Raw genomic sequence first — 20,493 nt, 5'->3', positions numbered from 1 at the left:
ATATATATATGATAATAATAATGTTAAAAAACCATACAACTCCATAATAATATTTACCTATTATACGACTTCTGATTAACCTTTTTGAAGCTGTAGCAACATATTCTCTTGTCGTGTCTGCGATGTTTTTCAATGTTCCAACACCTATAAAATAATTATTAAAAGACCGTGTTGCGAAGAATTAATAAATAAAAAGCACAATTGTTGCATTACATTTCAAAGAACTGTGATACAACTAACTTTTTGTACAACCACATATTATTGTTGAAACTCAACAAATGTATTCTTTCTATACTTCAAATCCTAAAGAATTTATTAAACATTAACACTGTAGTCTTACTCTCTCTCTTACTCCATTCAACAAAAAGTTGAATTTATTAAAATCGTTATCCGACATAAGACATTAAATCAATAAAATTAAGCAAAGATAAACTTTTAAACAAGCTCTTAAAGCTATTTATGAATATAAAACAGATCGTAATTACCAGGATTATAAGATCCTGTAACTGTATAAGCTGTAACAAACACATCATACGATAATCATTATGCAGTTAATAATACCCGGTTAATATATTTTATACATTACATTCACTCTATAGCTAAGATTAATTAAATCAATATTAATTAATGCAAAATATTATTGTATAAATGTAAATTTATTACTTTTACCGATGTTTAAATAAACGGTTCAAATTATAATTCGAATGATTATTAAAAGCCTAATAATATAACATATATAGCTTTATATCTTGAAGTTATTAATCCAGTTTTTCTTTAAGACTACAAACATATTTAACTATTTTTTTTCTATTTGTATATTTACCTAATAATTGACTTATGCCTTCTATCATGCCACGGAGGTATAAATTGGCTCCTAAAATTTAAAAGAAAATATATTATATTATACTTACATATTTTTTATGTTTGTAACCGATGTGTCATATTGATATTTGTCAATAGGTACATATTATTATTCTTAAAGTATTTGCGAAAAATAAATATGCAATACGTATAACAAATATGAAATATAAAAAGGAGTTTTTACTTTCAGTTAGTTGAGGATCTTGAAATTCTAAAATTAAAACAAAAATATTGTTTGCATAAAGAATATCAAATAACTGTGTGGAAACGCTTCAATAATGTGCAATAAAAATTATTACCCGATATATTGGATAAAATATCTTTATGGTCTGAAATTAACAACACATAAATTAATGCTATTGCATTTAATTTTCTATTCTATTATAAAGAGAAAGACAAATTTCACGGCAGAAAAAACATGCTCCACTCTGTATTCAATACGATGAGAGTCTCTTTGGAAAATTCAATAAGAATGAAATATTGGAAATTTTTTCATAAAATTTAACAAAAACTATTACCTGGTACTGCGGTCAAAAAACATATTTTGCCTGAAATTCACATTACATAAATTAATGATATTGGATTTGATTTGCTATTAGAAATTATTACATTATATAATTATAAATTAGAAGACGAAGGTCAAAGTAGAAAAAAATTATATTAAATAGACTAGGGAACCCTTATGATATGTAAAGGCTGAGTTGATGCAGTTTAAGCGATGAGAATAAAGTATATTAATAAGACGAACTTTATACAACTAGCATCAGTATTTTTTTTATAAACCTTCTATTTAGATTTCGATGAAAAATATAATAATTGTAACACTCGTCAATTGCATAAAGATAAACGTGAGATGCGTGAGAAAAGCTTTTATATTTTTTACAAATATTTTTTTCTACTCTTGCCTTGATGTTTTTTATTATTATTATAAATATGATTACCGAAATCCTGGTAATTATGGTCATTATTGATATCATTAACCGCTGTCTCAATAACATACTCCAATGCATCTAGAATAAAGAAATGAAGATTTAGGCTACACTAATATATTAAAATTAAATCAAATTAGATACCATACAAATGTTTAGAGTAATAGTTAACCCGGTTTTGAGCATTAGCCATTTAACGCTTCTCCCTCTATTGGAAAATTAGAAATCGCTAATGTTTATATTATATCGCTCTGTACGCTGTTTTACATATCTATTGCACCTTTCTTAGCTATTAATAAAAACTAAAATGTTTATTTAATAAGAACTTGGCAGTTAGGTACACATAACATATCTTCTATACATAATATTAATATATTAATTTAAATATAATATCTTACTTAATCCAGATCTACTTCCTACAGTTAAGTCATTCATATTATAAGCAACTCTGACGGCTGCAGCTGTGATACATAATTTAAAAAAATTGTACAAAAACAATGGATTTCAAAACATTAAAATACATATTTATTTTATCATAAAATAAAAATACTACTGACCTGTTCGGAAAACATTATCCAAATAATCCGACTCTGTGAAAAAGTGGAATATTACATTTTTTCAAATTTTAACTAGCTTTTATGTTGATAGTTGTGAAAATGAAATAATTACCATGATCTGCCAAAACACCCACAAGGAATAGAACAGATTTTAATAAACAGAAGAGTTTCATTTTTATCTGCGAATTAACATTTTATATTAGTCACAGTTGCCTTTCTGGCAGAGATGAGAATGTTAGGTTAAGTATGATTTTGCAAGGCAATTTCAATTTGATAAATAATATATAAATATATTTTTTTACCACATCCACAATATTTTCTAGACCGTTAAACTGATTTTTATGTTTTGGAAGCTAAAAATCTACCTTGAAAGGTACTTAATTTGGCCAAAATTACAATTTTTTCGCCATATTGAGGATGGACAAAGTAGGAACAGGTCTATTTACAATTTCAGTTGCATTGTATGAAAAATTTAGGTTACACTATTCAAAATAGAAATAGTAAAATTAGAATTTAACTAAATGTTGTTCTTATAATTCGATTTTATGAAGTAATATTATACGCCTAATATTCAAACGTCTAAACTTGACTACGCATAAGAAAATCTTATTTTTAGAGCGTTTTAATTTCTGTCTAATATACGTGTACTAATTTGTTTCAAGCATTTTCTTTTAAAATCGTCAAAAATATGAATTTAGTTTCCTACATTTTTTTTCATCTTCATATTGTTAAAAATGTTTGAGTTATAATGAAAAGTCTTAATCATTTTGCTAAATATTGCATTTTTGAATTGGGGCTGACCAAATCTTTTTTTAAATTATTTTTTTATGTTGGTTGTACACGTAATGAGATCTACTTTTGTGAGGTATCCCTTAGTACACTTCAAGCCGAATATAGAAAAAAAGCAAAATCTATAATAGAATTCTCTCCAAAATGTGGATTGTGTGAAACAAAGATTAAGAATCGATAAAAAAATAACTAGCAATAAAAAATCCCTATTATTGTTTTTTAACACTATAAGTTTTGACTCTTTAGGCCATGCCTCTTTAGCGTAATTACAATTTTTAGAGTTTAATAGAAATATTTACTTAAATTGCGGAGTTGGTAAGAGATTCTTGGACAGCGACCGACTGGATCAGCTTTTGAAATTAAATGTATTGCTTGCGACTTATGTATGGGCTTTTGCTTGATTGTGATCGAAAAATCACAATCAAATATTTTTTTGCAGTGTAACTGTGTTCATTTATTTACACAATCGGCTCACTTTTTTTTTGTGATTTATCGTGTACAAACATTACTTAGAAAGCGGAGTTTGGACTGTTTTTCTACACACTAGTCATAAATAAAAAATATATATTATTCGACGGAATATATTTTTTTATTTATTTTTTGTTTTATTATAGTTTTACAAAAACTGTTTCAACGATTACAAATACTGAATTTTGAAACAACTGTTTAACAATATTAAAATACTAAATTTTAATAACAGACTTTTTTTTTTTTTTTTTGTGATCAACCATAAAGTTGGTTTTGCAGTTTCTCGTAGTTTCTCCACTCATCTTTATTGCCAGCTAGCCTATTCAATTCCTCATAGTTTGTTAGACCTGTATCGGACATCAAATTTTTGATGTATGACGTTCTTGGTCGTCCCCGATCTCTTTTGCCATTTATCTTCTCTTCTATCATAATATACAGAAGCTCCTCCTCGTGTCTTAAGACATGACGAATCATTCTCCATCTTCTGTCTTTAATGGTGCTAAGTATCTTTCTGGTTTCATTTATTTCGTTTAATACACTTTCGTTGGTTCTTCTTTTCTCGAAACTTTCAAGGAACTTTTGCTCCGCTTTGTTCAGTACCCATGATTCGCATCCGTACAGTGCGACACTCCACACATATACTTTAATCAGCCGTTTCTTCACATTTATGCTCATGTTTTTAGAGCACAGTAGGTTTCTTTTGTTCCTGAATGCTGTTTTTGCTTGAGCGATCTTTGATTTTACTTCCATAGTATATTTTCCATCTTGGTTAATTATACTACCTAGATATGTAAAGTTTTCCACTTGGTCGAGAGTGTGGTTATCAATTGTAATTCCTAATCTATGAATACGATCCTTTTTTTGGCACTTCATTACCTTGATTTTGTTCCAGTTGATTTTAAGGTGATAATTTTGGAAACATCTTGCCATTTCTACCAGCGCTCTTTTCGGATCATTTTCGCTACTGACGAAAAGAGCTATGTTATCGGCGAATCTTAAAAATGATATTAATTCTCCTCCTACTATCATTCCAATTTTGTCTCTGATGAGTGTTTCTTTAATTTCGTTGATAGATTGTTCTACATAAATATTGAATAATTTTGATGACAGTGGACACCTTTTTTTTACCCCTTTTCTAATTTTGGCTGTTGCGGACTTGTCTGACACTTGTTTTACAGCCGATTGTTTTTTGTATATGCTATATATTATCCGCCTGTCTCTAAAATCAACGCCTATTTCTTCTAGTGTCTTAAAAAGTTCTTTTTCCAGGGAACTGTATCAAATGCCTTCTCTAAGTCAATAAATGCAATAAATGTATCGTTGTTAAATTCTATCGGCTTTTCGATTAATGTTCTTAAGCTCAAGATCGCTTCTATAGTTCCCTTATTTCTTCTAAATCCAAATTGATCATTAATTAACTGACTTTCAATTTTATGCTCTATTCGGCTACCTATTATTTTAACGAGGATTTTAGCTGAGTGTATCATCAGACTCAAGCTTCTATATTCATCGCATTTTTCAGCCGTTGCTTTCTTGGGGAGAATAATTATAATGTTTTTTTTAAATCTTCTGGTACTTCTCCAGTTACATAGATGTCATTAGCCAATTTAAACAATTCGTCTTGATTTTTTGTGCCTGCATTTTGAATCAGTTCTGTTGATATATCGTCTACACCTGGGGCTTTTCTAGTTTTCACTGTCTTAAGAACTTGGTTGAAGCTTGTTATTTCTTCGCTCTAATACAGAGTTTCAAGATATTGTTTCCATCCACTAGCAATTTTTCGTTGTCCATTAGTAGATTTCCGTTTGTGTCGGTTATGTGGTCGCTGTCCATATCGGCGCCTGGATAAGTTTCGCATCTACAGACTTGATTTCTGAAGCGTTTTCTTACCAATATATAATAGATTTGGTATCGTCGGATGTCCCCTAGCATTTTCCACGTATACCTTTTTCTTCGATGAATGTTTTTGCTATGACCATGTCATATTGTTTTCAGAAATCTACAATTCGGTCTCCTCTTTCGTTTCTAGTGCCCAATCCATAGCCTCCTACTTCTTGTCCATCAGTACCTTCACCTACAATAACGTTCCAATCTCCTATTATTATTAAGTTGTCACTTCCTTTCGCTAATTTACAGAGTTCCTCGAGTCTTGCGTATATTTATTCTATCTCGTAGGTAGATGAAAAAAAAGGTTATGGGAACAAATGCCCTCATGTCCGGCCAGGCAGGGGTTGTCGTTTAGCCCTACCAACGTTTCTGTAATAAATTTCTTGGTTTTTTCGGTTAAAAAATATAATACTGCTACAGTTTTATATGCTTAAGCATAATAAATCCAGACTGTGTCATTTCGATTTGAAGCGTTTTAACTTTCAACTTAATAATAATTCTTAACCGGATGACACTGGAGAAATAATAACAAACTGCCACATTTTGTCTTGTAGCAATATATTAATTTAAAAATAAAAACAAAATTGCCACATTTCTCATTATGGTTTATAAAATATTTGATTTAAAACAGTTAACTAACACAACAATCAAATTTGGCAGTTTGGTATGTTACAACTTATTACTAAACAGCCATAAACTCAAATTGGGGAGTCTGGCTGAGATCTAACTAAGTAGCTTGAAAATAAAATAACAAGCACAGGGGATCAAAAATAATTGAAATTAAAACTTTAAAAGTTAAAAGTGACCATTTGGGAGCACGTTCAATCTTAAGTTGTATTTCCTCAAAACTTGAGCTGGGTCAGACTTGCTCCAAGGGTGCGACATGATTCCTACTAATTATTTTCAATAACTATAGGTTAATTTCAAGTGCATTGTCTTTGCAGTGCTTTTATCAACACCTATTTATATTTTCAATGCATAAAATGTACTATCGGTGGCAATATCACATTTACAACTTAATGCGTTTTTTTCCCAGTGATTTTATCAACCAGCAATTGTTTTTGTGATTAGTTTGCACTGTTTTTGATATGTGAATGAGCTTTAGTGACTGGAATAATGGTATTGTCTTAAATTCTTCCGGTTTCTTTCGTCTAGTCCTACTTAATTTGTATCACAATTGCTGTTATTTAAGTACTTTTTTTAAACACTATGGACATTTTAAAAGTAAAAGTTTTTGCTTTGTTTGATTTTCAAACCGCTAAAAAACAAAATTTAGAACAAAGTAATACTAGTTATAGTTTTTTTACATTTTCAATTTTATATATTGTTTTTGTCGTTCTGTCGACGTATTTTTCTGCTTAAAATTTATGAACATTTATCGATGGCCAAAAAAATTGACCAAAACATTCTCATGTGTGCACAAGTGTATGTTTTTCGAAAATATTTTCGATTTCTTATAACCTTAGCATTTTTTATGCAAAAAGTGTGATCAACAAAATTAAACATGCAAATCCCCAAAATTACAACAACCCTCCCTCATCCTCGGAAAAAGGCTGAAAGTTTTTAAAATTTGTTTGGCGGAATTTTAAGATTTAAGAACTAACAAGTCAAACTAATCCCAAATTTGTGTGGGTTTTAACCGTTTCCAATAGGAAAGATAGAATTTTTTTCTTTATTTCGCTTTCCGAAGCAAAGTTTTTGGGAAAATTAGACCTAAGGTATATTATCTAGAATAGAACTATGACATATACAATTTTCTCAACAAAATCTGTGTTCAAACTTATTTTTTATTAAAGAAAACCCCCCCCAAAAAGGGGAAAATTACACTTTGACCGTAGTCAATTTCCTGGTTGCTATGTGTGAGTGAGTAACAAGGCAATGAAAATATTTCATTATATTGTTAACAACGATATATGGGTTATTATAGCAATACATTTATATAGATAGACGACAGTGAAGCATTTAGGAGCGGGGTGATCACTTTGGGTGGCATTTTTTTATAGGCACCATCAGATTTTTACATAGCCCATCTTCTGTTAGTGAATCAATTATAGAGATGTGTCAACACTTAAAAATGAAGGATTTGAAGACCCTTCAAACCTTTTGCAATTATTGCTTCGGAGCGATCATTTAGTGCATTAAAAGTTACTTGCGGTCGAGAATGACCGATAAACGACTAAACAGTATCTCTATATTAAACATTGAATCGCACATCACAAAAAGTTTAGAGTATGATGACATATTAATCGATGAGTATAGTTTCTCTAAAGCTTGCAATAAAATAATGTAAATAGCAAATATTTAATTTTATGTAATTTGTGGATAATAAATAAACCTACTTTATATTTGTGACTAATTTATAAAGATATCATAATGTTTAAATTCTGCTTTCTTTTGTTCAACTCCTTGTGGAAGCAAGTCCTTTAATGTGTCATGTGTAAATTCCTAAGTGTATGTAATCAGTGAATGTACAGCTAACAAACTGAGAGCATTATTTATCGTTGATATATAACCATAAATGAACCATTTAATTCTTTAGTCACTCTTACATTATAGTTTCCAACATAGAAGAGTAGTTTTATCTAACAAATAAAAATTGTTTAATCGAAATTTTTTACTAAACGGTCAATGTCAACTGGTTCCATACAATATTTTCTTACTGTGCTTAATTTGGACTGTACCGGTTTGAACCTACTGTTCATAGATTCACATCGAAGCGTTTATTTACAAATTAACTCTCAGCTATAATAATTCCTGTAGACCTGTGACACCCCCCTCCCCAATGTGTCTCAGCCTAACTGTACTGGCTTTGTTATTTGGAGAAATTTTAACGAGTAGAACGATTATTTTCTTACGTGTACAGATTTCTTTAACCAGGGGCACAAATTTGGGTTTCCAAACCATAATGTGTAAGGTTTTATTTCGTGTTCTGAATTTTCGTTGTATGAAATTGCGCTAGAGTATTATAAAAAACGATAAAACGCGTAACCCACACACGACTAGTAATATATTTTTTGTGTATTATTTACCTTAAATTCGTATCGGTATGAAAAAACACATGAGTCATAATAATACTCATAAAAAAGCTCCTTAATGGTAGATGTACTCAGTTTTTTCGTACTATTAAATGCATTAGTATATTAAAAGACCATATTTTGTAAAGAGTATATAATTATAAAAAAAACTATAAATTATTATGAATACATATTTTTTGTATTGTATTGTATTTTATCCATATTCCTACAATTGGTCTTAGAACACCTAAAAATGTCTACACTCGATTAATGTTACTTTTTTTTTCATTCAAAGTTTAAATCTTTTATCAGTACTTTTCTAAATAATTGTATATTCACTTTCTTAAAACGGAAACGTACTCAAATCACGTTTTAAGTTGTATTATTTATTTAAAATAAGAAGAATACTTGTTTGATTTGTTGTTTTGTATACTTGTTCAAACAGTTTCAGTCATACACCAATGTACTAAATAAGAAACTATTCGAAAACAAAAACAACATGTTTTAAATCGACCTAGTTATATTATTTGAAGTATCCAACGTTGAAACGATTTTGATTATTATTATATTTTGGGTCCATCCATTTTTTACTTGAGTAATTAAAATTGTAGGGCAATTGTCAGTGTTCCGAATTTAGTTTTATAAATGTATAGGAAAAAATTATATTTTAAGACTAACAGAATACAAATAAATGTTTGGATAATAATGTGGATCATACAAATATTGTGATATAACATACATGCTAAATTAGGCATTTTATACAAATTAGGAAATATCATTTGCTCAACGATTACCTTAAAGGGATTGAATGCAGGAATGTATGTTATTATGGAAGTCAATTGTTGAATAACTATTTCATTTATTTCAAAAAGACAAATTTGAGTAAATAAATTAGGATTTAAACACAGTTTTAAATGAAATATCATTAGTCGATTTCTACATTAATCTAAAAAAGTAGGTGATTTGTTCAAATATTTTTACAATCCTGAGTTGGCGTAAATATGTCAGGCTTTCAGGTCTAAAATATCCAACAAATAGGCCACTTCAACCCCCTGAGGTTAAAATATATTCAATGGAATCAAACTTATAATTTTTACAACAGTTTTTGGTAACCATAAATTCTGACTTAAGACCATTTTCATTAATGTCTTTAATAAGTAAGCATGCTGTTTCCAATATACGTTCAATCAAGATTGTCAATATATTATTTTCACTTCAAAATATCAATTTGTATCTTAACTTTTTTTTGTGACATACGAAAACCACTAAAAAGTTAAACATTTTTTTTTGTTAACTTTGAAGTTTTTTTTATAAAATATGGTACATTTTTGTATGTAGCCTTTGAGCTACTAGAGGGGTGGGGGTATTCTAGAGATGGGCTTTTCCTCCCTTGATTACACCTATGGATTTGTATAGAAAATATCGCCTTCGATGATGTATCTAACCTATGTTTTCAAACAGGATTTTGAACCTAATTTGTATTTAAATTTCACAGTAATAGTTTTCAAAACCGATTATGAGTCGATTGAACAGTTTACATACACGACGTTAACCGCTTTAAAATGTGTGTAATAAACAGCTATACTATGTATTACACCTACGCTAGAAATTTCCACTCAAGAAATGTCACTGTCTAGTTTTTTTTCATCTTTGTCAAAACATGTGCTTATTTTATTTTGTTACAGATTGTAAATATTATAATAAAAGTTTTATTTTATAAAAATAATAATTTGTATGTTATTGAAGTATTTTGTTTTAATTATTTTGTGTTATTAAAAGTCGATTTCCAGTCAAAAAATATATTACATTACAGTCGCTTTGGTTTTTTTATCAGGTGCGGGTGCCTCGAGGTCATAATATATCATTGCGGTTGTAAAGTTTTTAGTTGGTAGATAAAGGTAAACATTTTTTTTTTCATATTTAAGTATTTTTCGTCGATAAAGGCAAAAACAATTTCAAGGACAAAGTCAGCTAGGAGTCGTTCGGTTTGAATTTTTCTATGTGCAATGATATTAAGTGTAAAAAGCCAGCACAGTGGAGTCGTGGCATGGCGGTACTCATTTTTTTTTTTGTAAAAAACTGTTATGCGAATTTAAAGTAAATAGACGCAAGCAAATATTACCGACCGTGTGTTTTTTACATACTTTATCGTTTTTTACAATACACTAGCACAACGAAAATTCAGAGTATAAAATAAAACCTTACACATTATACAATTGGAAACCCAAATGTGGGCCTCTGGATAAAGAAACCAGTAGACGTTAGAAAAGAAAAGCCAGTATAGTTAGTTTGGGGTATTGTGGAGATAAAGAGGGCACGGGTTAAATCACTATAAAATAAATACTTCAATGTCAATCTGTGGATAGTAGGGTCAAATCAATACAGTCCAAGCCAAGCACAGTATGAAAGTATTATATGTAAGAGAATGAGTAGTAGTAAGTGACTAAGTAAGGGGGGTCTCCAGTGTTCACAGATAGAAATACAAATATCGTTAAAAGCATTGTACCTAATGACAGTTATGTGCTTAACAATTAATTTTTAGTGTTAGGGTGGATACGATTAGAGCTGATAGTCAGTCCACTATATACCGTCATTAACAATATAATGTAAAATACTTTCATTACCTGTTGATTCACTCACGCATATCAATCTGGAAATTGACTACGGTCAAAGTGTAATTTCCAACTTCATTATTTTGGTTTTTTCTTGATAAAAAAAAAGTTTGACCAGAAATTTTTCGAGAAAATTGTATATGTTATAGTCCCATTCTATATCTATATGTTTTGCATGTTTTTATTGATTTTGAAGGGGAAAGATTAATTTTTGTAATTTTTCGGCCTAATAAAGTACCTTTCAGGTACAATTTCTGATTTATAGAGTTGCTACACTAAGAAATTGGTCAAATTTTCCCTGTTTTCACAACTGATTACCTCATTTCGTAATGTATTTCAAATTTTTAAGAAACAATTTAAGTTGGTCTAGCTATAACGTTATAACCGACAATACGTTTCAGATTATAACACTAACGACATTGTTTCGGTTAGGTCAATATGTACCTAATAATATGGATGTGCCCCCTAAAAAATACTAACCAACAAGATAAATATACTAAAGTATGGTATTGTTGTGCAAAATGTCAAGGTTAGGCGGAAAAAGGAATAACCCAGAAAAAGTATAGCACTCGTTACTATTGTATGACATTGTATAAGTGATATTTTACTACACATTTTAAATACATATTGAAACCCAGAGATTCATAGTTTTGATATTTGATGGCATGGAAGTTAAATATATGAGTTGTGTAGCAATACATAGTGTCTGATATGCCAAATCTAAAAAATTCAAAAAATATCGTATTTTTTTTTTCAATTCTATATAAAACAGGCATTCAAAGACGGTAAAATTCATTTGTTTTCTCTCGCAGTTTAACTTCAGATATTACACTATAGACTAGCACAATGTTTTTAAAGTTCTCTCTTTCGTTTCTATTTCTTATCCTAGCGGTTAGCTGTGTGGATACGAAACGTAAGCGTAAAGCATCACATCCAGATGCACCCGAACTGACAACTGAAAGAAAAGAACTGGCGGATAATACAGTATGATATATTTTCATTTTATCATTTTATTCTTAATTAGGAAACTACTATTATTTTGGCTTAAAGACTCTCGAATAAAAGTATTGTCATAAATATTTATAATCAAAATAAGTTTTTAATATTGTTTGTTAAAATATTGTTTTGATATCGATATAGTAGATTAAAAAAAGAATCGTAACTTAATCATTCATTAAAACTGATAAATGTTTAACCCACAAAATGTATACATTTTACTAATTTGTAAATTGAGGGGTTTCAATCCAAAACGTACTTTTTTCGTTTTTATGAAAATTTAGTTATACATTGATTCTAATGGTAAATTGTATGGGGAGTCGATTGGTGGAGTCATTTTTACGCAAAACGTTTTTTTCCTAAAGAAAAATATGATTGAAAAATAACAACTAATTCATAACGTCCTTTTACCGATAGATCATTTACTGCAAAACGTTATATTTCCATTTTACTTTAAAACGCTTTTTTTCCATACATTAGTAGTGGGTGATTTTTTTTCCAAAATGCACTTTTTTTTTTGAACAATTTAGACTTAAAAAATTATATTTAATTGAATTGTTTAATAATATTTAATTTAGAAATATCTTGTGCCACATGATAAAGAAAAGACAATAGAAGAATAAAATAGTGTACTTTTATTTTATTTTAAATTAATATATTTTTCAAAATAGTTATCTATTGCCGGAAAAAGTATGTTTTGTTTAAAATTGTCACATTTTTTTCAAATACATAATTTTTCCAAATTTAAAGCCAAACGTACTGTTTCCGAAAAAGAGCTGTTTTGCCGCAAATACGATTTTTAAATCCTACAAAAATGCATTAAAAAAAATAATAGGGAAACAAAAGTGTATAAATCAAACAAAAATACTTTTTTAGTTTTTTTCTTAAATCTTGAATTGTGATCTAAATCATTTAAGATGTTCCTAAACATTAAACCTGCGCTACATGAAAAAGTAGAAAATTGGAAAAGGTACGTTTTGTATTGTAGCCCCTCAATTATTACAAACAAAAAGTTTCCTTTAAACTTATAAATATAATTCTTGTCATAAATATTTATAATCAAAATAAGTTTTTAATATTGTTTGTTAAACAAATGTTTTGATATATTAGATTAAAAAAAAGAATCGTAACTTAATCATTCTAGTTAAATTAATTAAATATAATAAATGTTTAACTAAAAATATGTATAAATTTTACTAATTTTTTAAATTGCTAAATATTGAGTTTTTTTAGCTCTTTGATTTAATAATTACCTTTTAGTATCCGTAAACCCAAACGTAATAAAAAATGTATTCTAAATAAATGTTATTTAAATTTAAAGTATTTAAAATATTCCTTATTTTAAAAATTAACAAAATTTATACATTACCATTTAACTTTCAAAAGTTGTTCACAAAATTTGAGATCACATTTTAAAGAAGCACTATGGAAAACAAATTCATTTCTTATTAAACCTTATATAAAAATGTATATTTAATTTATGCATGTTTAAATTGTCTAATCAGATTTTGTTTGGAATTACCTTTATGTTGATTAACAATTTTCAGATAATAGAAAAGGCATTCGAGAATTGTAAAAAATGGTTCAGCTTGAAATTCAATTTTATACCTCAAACAATTTCAGAGCTTGTTTATACCGAGTACATGGGTGACACCCCAGAAGAATTTGCATTCATAAGAGCGTACATAGAAGGGAATCTACCACAGGAGCCAAGCTATTGTAATATTAACTACACATGTTACTTTTAATCAAATAATATTTTATCTCCGATGTGAAACTGTAAAGCAGTAATACAAATTTAAATAAGTATCTTTTGTGTAGTTTTTAACATCACAACTTATCAATTATTTCATGTTACCAAGCAGTGTATGCGTCTTAAAAATGTTTAACATTTACCACCGTCCGGAAGATGTAAAAAGTTACCGAAAATAAAATTACCTTATATGATGTACTATACTATTAAATGTGATGAGACTTAAAAATACGCTCAAAAAAAGTAAAACGAAAAAAAATTACCTTTCCTTAGTCCGCACACAACATTTTAGACAAATAAAAACAATATCTTTTCAGCTGCACATCGAAAATAAAAAAAATTATTTTATCAACGACTGCATATAATAACATATATTAATTATATTTTAATTCAACATTTTCGTTTTAGATCCAATAAATTCACAATTATTTACTACTCTTTTTAAAAAGCATTGCAAACTAACACAAAAGGATGTTGAAGCATTCGCTGAAGTAAGGGCAGCCGCAGTGAAAAGAAAGGACGCAAATGGAATCCCAGTGATTTCTTTAGAATTTAGAGTTCATCCTGACGGAGAGGTCATGTCAGAATAATCTAATAATATAATAATATTTCTAATAATGTTATAATTTTTTTTCAAAATCTCAAAAAATGTTTTTAAAAAAATTATTCAAAACACAATACGTCATGACGACTTTAATAACTCCAAAATCTGTTTCTTTTCAAATAAATACATATTACCTATTATTTGTGCAATATTATTTTAATTTATAAGAAAAAAGAAAAATGATTACAATTTTATATAGTAATTTAAAAAAGGACAAATTTGTTCAAAAGGTCAATAATTATAGTATTGTTAAGTACAAAACTACTCCATGGTCAATACAACTCTTTGTGATACGGTTTTTTTTTTTATTTATCAACCAGCCAAAAGTTGGGTTCCTCTCACTATAGCTCTGCCTCAAAATTTACAAAATGCTATCTACTAATTTCCAAAACATGATAAAATGAAGCAGCTCATTTGAATATATTATAGGGGTAGAATACAATGTATAGTGGAGTAAGTTGTTACAATTTTAATCATTTAATTTTTTCTAAACTATTTATTGAACAACGTTACTAAGTTATTTAAAACGTTAGCACATTTAAAAGAGTAACTTCTTGGCTACCTTTAAAATAAAAGTGAATAAGTAAGGAAAGTTCAGTGCTCACAGATAAAAATTTTAGTTTCGGCCAAATTTAGCACCTTACAGGTATGATTCCCAATCAATAGAGGTGCTACACAAAGAAATGGGTTCAGAGGTTTAAATGTTAAACTTTAAAAGATATCGTGAGGGCAATTATAACAAAAAAAGTATAAAAAATAAAACCACATCATTGAAAATAAAATACCTCTTTTAGGTAGAATAACTTTCGTTTTCGTCCTTTTAAAAAACTATAATACAAATTTACCATCTGAATTTTCTGACATTCTTGTTTTTGTCTGTATTGGGAAAGTGTGAGTGTGGATTTTTTTATTATTATGATGGTGTGATAAAAAAAAAGTATCCTCAATTATATTGTTCCAGATGGTTATCTCTGACATTATTCTTAAATCGACTACTCATAAAAAAATAACATCTAAAAATTTGCGATTAAAAGAATGGATGACAGCTGGTCTATTAAGCTTTACACGCTACAATTAGTCCCTAGCTTTAAAATGTAAAAAATATCCTAACAACAGCAAACTAACCATACACTATAAAAAATATAAAAATAACTATACTCAGATTCTAAGACTGGCTAAAAAAAAATATTATGAGAATAAATCCAAAGCAATCCCAAACAACTCACAATTAACCTGGCAACTTATTAACGAAATCACTTGCTCCAAAAACATTAACAGAGATACTATTAAAACTATTATTCACAACGGCCAACAATATGATACTTGCAACGAGCCAAAGGTGGTCTCAAACGTTTTTAACAAATTTTTTATTAACATAGGAAAAAATTAGCAGAGAAAGATGATTATGTTCGTAAGAATGAAGCTGTTAATGCTTGTAATCACATTTCTTTTGATAATTCCTTTTCTGAAGAGATAATTAACTCTGAGGTTATCAACATTGTAAAGAACTTTAAAGATGACACAGCCGCTGGTCATGATAGGATTACTAGCAAGTTATTAAAATATATTATCGAACTTGTAGCAGATCCGCTTGTGTATATTTTCAACATGAGTATTCAGCAAGGCATATTTCCGCATAATCTTAAACAAGCTGTGATTAAACCTGTTTACAAAGCTGGAGATAAAAAAAATGTCAATAGTTATAGGCTTATATCCTTGCTTAATAATTTTTGCGAAAATGTTTGAAAAAAATAATTATTTCGTTTCTAGAATCCAACAAACTCTTATCGAAAAATCAATATGGTTTCAGACCAGGTATAGGTACCGAAGATGCTTTATATCATACAACTCACAATCAGTTTAATTATAGAGAATTAGATAACAGTAATAAAGTGATTGCCGTGTTCCTGGACATAACAAAGGCATTTGATACTGTTAATCACAACATTTTATTCCAAATTTTTCCGAACATTGGTATTAATAATCATAGCTTTATATGGTTTAAAAGCTACTTAACGAACAGGAAACAAATGGTCAGGATCAGTGACATAACAGGTCAGGTTGGTTTAGTTAAATAAGGAGTACCTCAAGGAAGCGTTCTAGGTCCAGTTTTATTTTTATTATATATCAACGCAGTAAGTGATTTAATTATTGATGGGTTGGTAGTCTCTTACGCTGACGATACCTGCTTGCTTTTTACCGATAAAACTTGGAACAGGGTTCATTACAAAGCGACTGTTGGATTAAAAAATATATACCAAATCCTATGTGACAGAAATCTGACGCTTAATGAAAATAAAACAATGTTTATGTCTTTTTCAATTTGCAAAAGTTTCCCAACACTTAATCACATTAAAATACATAGGTGTATCGATGGTATGAGTTGTTCTGACTTAAATAGTTGTTTAACGATTAAAGAAGTCTCAAGTACGCGATATTTAGCTATCATATTTGATAATAATTTACGTTGAAATTTACACATACATAACGCGGTAAGAAAGTTACATCAGTTAACTTATAAATTATATATATTAAAATATTTGGTACCAAAACACACAATGCGTGCAGTTTATTTTGCTTTATACCAATCCATATTTCAATATGGGTTACTAATTTGGGGAGGATCGGCAGATTGTTTTTTAAATCAACTACAAAAAAAACCAGAATAATATAGTTAGAATTTGCCTTAATAAATATTCTTTATCTGGTTCTACCTCGCATAATTATAGAAAATTGGGTGCCCTACCTGTTAAACTTCTATATAAAAAATTTTCCATTCTGTTCACATTTAAAAACTTCAGTAAAGGACTTGACGGTCAAGATCTTGTAGACAAAAAGGAAAATAGACGGTTTAATATACCTATTGATTACCCGTGCAAATATATTGGTCGATCATTTGTAAACTATCTAGGTAGCTCTCTCAAAAATAATGCTAAAAAATTAGTATATAATTGGTTGTTCTCTCTAATAAGTTAAAAATATTTTAATCTTAGCTTCTATTACTGTGTTTAAATTGTTTATTATTTGTATATTCTTGTTTTTCTTTTTTTGTTGTTAATTTGCTATATATGCACAAAAATTTTAGTTAAGTTCTATAACTCTCTATCTCTAACACAAGCTTTTAGCTTAAAAGAGATAGATAATTATGTAAAATTTTTAAATACTGAAATTTTGTAAGTTATGATGGTTTTAATAAAAAAAAAAAAAAAATTGTTCATTTTTGCCAAAATTATCTATTAGTTTATTTAGATATAGGCTCACTTAAATGGCATGTCGCCGAAAAATTATCCACAATATGGCTTGAAAATTACCTTGGAAAAAACGATTGGAATTTTCCTTAGAGTGTTTTCATTTTAAGAAAGGCTAGATTGTAATAGACTATGTACATTTTTGATTCCAAGCTTAGGAGGTACTTAATTTCATTGATGCGATTTTTGCTTTTATGATTTTTGGTTTTCATCAAACGCACAGACTATTGAACTAAATTCGAAATTACCTTACCAACAGTGTTTGAAACTTTCACGAAGCTTACAAACTCGAAATGTTACCTTAAAAGTTATTACTGTTAAAATAATATTATTACATTATAAAAAGTGACTAGTAACAAAACAAAATATCACTGGTTTTGTCCACGGGTTTGAACAGTGTATTAATTTACTGAGATTAGGTAACAATACTTAATAGTTATACAATAAATACTAACGAAATATAAGAGCAAAATAGTTTATTAATCAATCAAATCTACATTTGTATGTGAATATGTGGTATATTACATACATGCAGTAATTCGAGAACAGTTAATATTATAATAAAACTATGTAGGATAATATGTTTTAACGACGAATTCTTCAACTTCATCTGCAGAGTATCTAACTCCTGAAAGTATAAAAAATAATACATTTTATAAACAAACAAATCAGGCCAAATGAGAATAACAATGTTATACTAAAAATAAATCTTTGTTTTAAATAAATGTAGAATAACAATGCGATATGAAACTATACAATATTAGTTAAATTAACATGTATCCCAATTTTCGCGAATTATTTTTTTGTCAAAAAAGTCCTCGTTTTTTAATTTGTTATTTATTTTTCGACTTTTTATAATATTTAGTTTAAAAAAGTTAATGATTTACATCTATACCTATAAACGACAAATTTTACTATCAAAATATTTTTGCAATAGTCTTTGAACATTTCACTCGACAGATTTATTAAATATTATTCTATTGTTGTATTACTTTTATGTGACTCCACGAATTCCTCATACGTGGAGAATGCCATAGGTACACTTGCTTTTTTTTGTTCACTCGTGAATATTGCTTTGAAACCATCATAATCTTTAGTATTACCATTACCATATCTCTTGATCTCTCTTTTTATCGTTGCCTATTGTTAAAAGAGTAATAATTAATTATTTTTAAACATATTTTTAAAAAACTTCTTCTGTCGAAAATACCATTGATAACATATCTTTTAACATGGAACCAACCAAAACGTATTGTAATATATTTATACCAACCATACCGGGTGATTGGTTAACTATGGACCAGTCAATAACTTAGAAAATATTAGACTTTTTTTAATTATTTTTTTTTAAGGTATTAAAGTTTACAATTTAGGATGGGTGGAAGGGTGGAGAGTAGAGATGTTTTTATCTGCGCGCATAACTCAACCGCCCCTTCCCCTCCCGTCATAACTTTTAAAATTGAATAACTTGAAAACTAATTATCCAAAACTGGTTATCGACCAGCCAAAATGTTCAGCAAATGTTTCTTAATTTAAAAAGTTAATAAAAACTATACGTTACCTGTACGGTAAAATATATATATAATGGACTGTATAGGGGATTTAAATAACAGATAACACAAAATTAAATTATTATAACAAAAAATACTATTCAAACAAAAGAACTATATACAAATAAAGTCTTACCTAACTGGCCAGCCCTCTAAGGTGACAATAATATTGGTGTATAAACTTATTAACTAACAGTTATACTAAATAAAACCTAAATTATAACACAAATATAATCTGGCCTGAAAATCCGGTGGCGTTGCGATGATTCACTTGCTCGTAGAAGGTTGATTTCAGACGACGGTGAAATAACAACGTAAAAACAATATTAATGAAATACGGTGTTAATAAACGGTCCAGCTTAAGAAAGACCAAAAGAAAAATAACAACAAAAAACGGTGAAGCGTCAGCCCAAAGAAACTGCACGGTACGGTGTCACGGTATCAATAGTAGTAGAGAAAAATGATAATAACAAAACGGTCGGAGAGGCGAGCATAGGTGGTGGTGTGGGGAGCGGCAGCCCAATTAATGCCCGAACATTACCATTTAAAATTCTCAAATTCATACAGTTTTAACATATAAGAAATGGGGTTATATTTTTCAAAAATATATGAAATTTGTCCCAACTAATAACTATAAAATTCTAAGAAAAAATAATTTTAAGAAGTCTAATATCTTTTCAGTTATTGACTGGTCCATAGTTAACCAATCACCCGGTATAATAAGGTTGTATGTACTTAATAACATGTCTGCACATAATTATTGAATATAATATGATATCAAGTCTATAAATATAAAATCTTAACCGGCCATCACGGTGCACTATATTTGAAACTGGAAAATAAAATAATACATACTATATCACTCACGGAAAAAAAAATAATACAAACAAGATTTTTTACTGTCGCCGACCGCCGTCGCGTGTCTGACTGATAGCAACGCACGTGCATTTATCAATTATCGCCTATCGGTTGTTCGCGTTTGACAGTTGACACGTTATGTTTTTAAATGTAATAATTGTTTTTAGCATTTTTCACACTACGATACATAGGATTATGTATTACAATATGTAGGATTAATATTTGTACTCTGCATTGTTCTTAATTAAATCATATTTAAGCCAATCCAATACCATTGTGGTGGTCAACGACACTATTTTATTTAGTCTCCAACATTCGAACCCCATTTAGGTTACCCCATCTCTTACACTAAATCTCTATATAATAA

The sequence above is a fragment of the Adelges cooleyi genome, unplaced genomic scaffold (assembly GCF_023614345.1).
Source record: "Adelges cooleyi isolate 19-005CV unplaced genomic scaffold, UGA_ACOO_1.1 ACOO_flye_CR_arks_rails_tigmint_CR_PRNA_384, whole genome shotgun sequence".
Classification (NCBI taxonomy): Eukaryota; Metazoa; Arthropoda; class Insecta; order Hemiptera; family Adelgidae; genus Adelges; species Adelges cooleyi.
Note: the sequence above shows the minus strand (reverse complement) of the source record.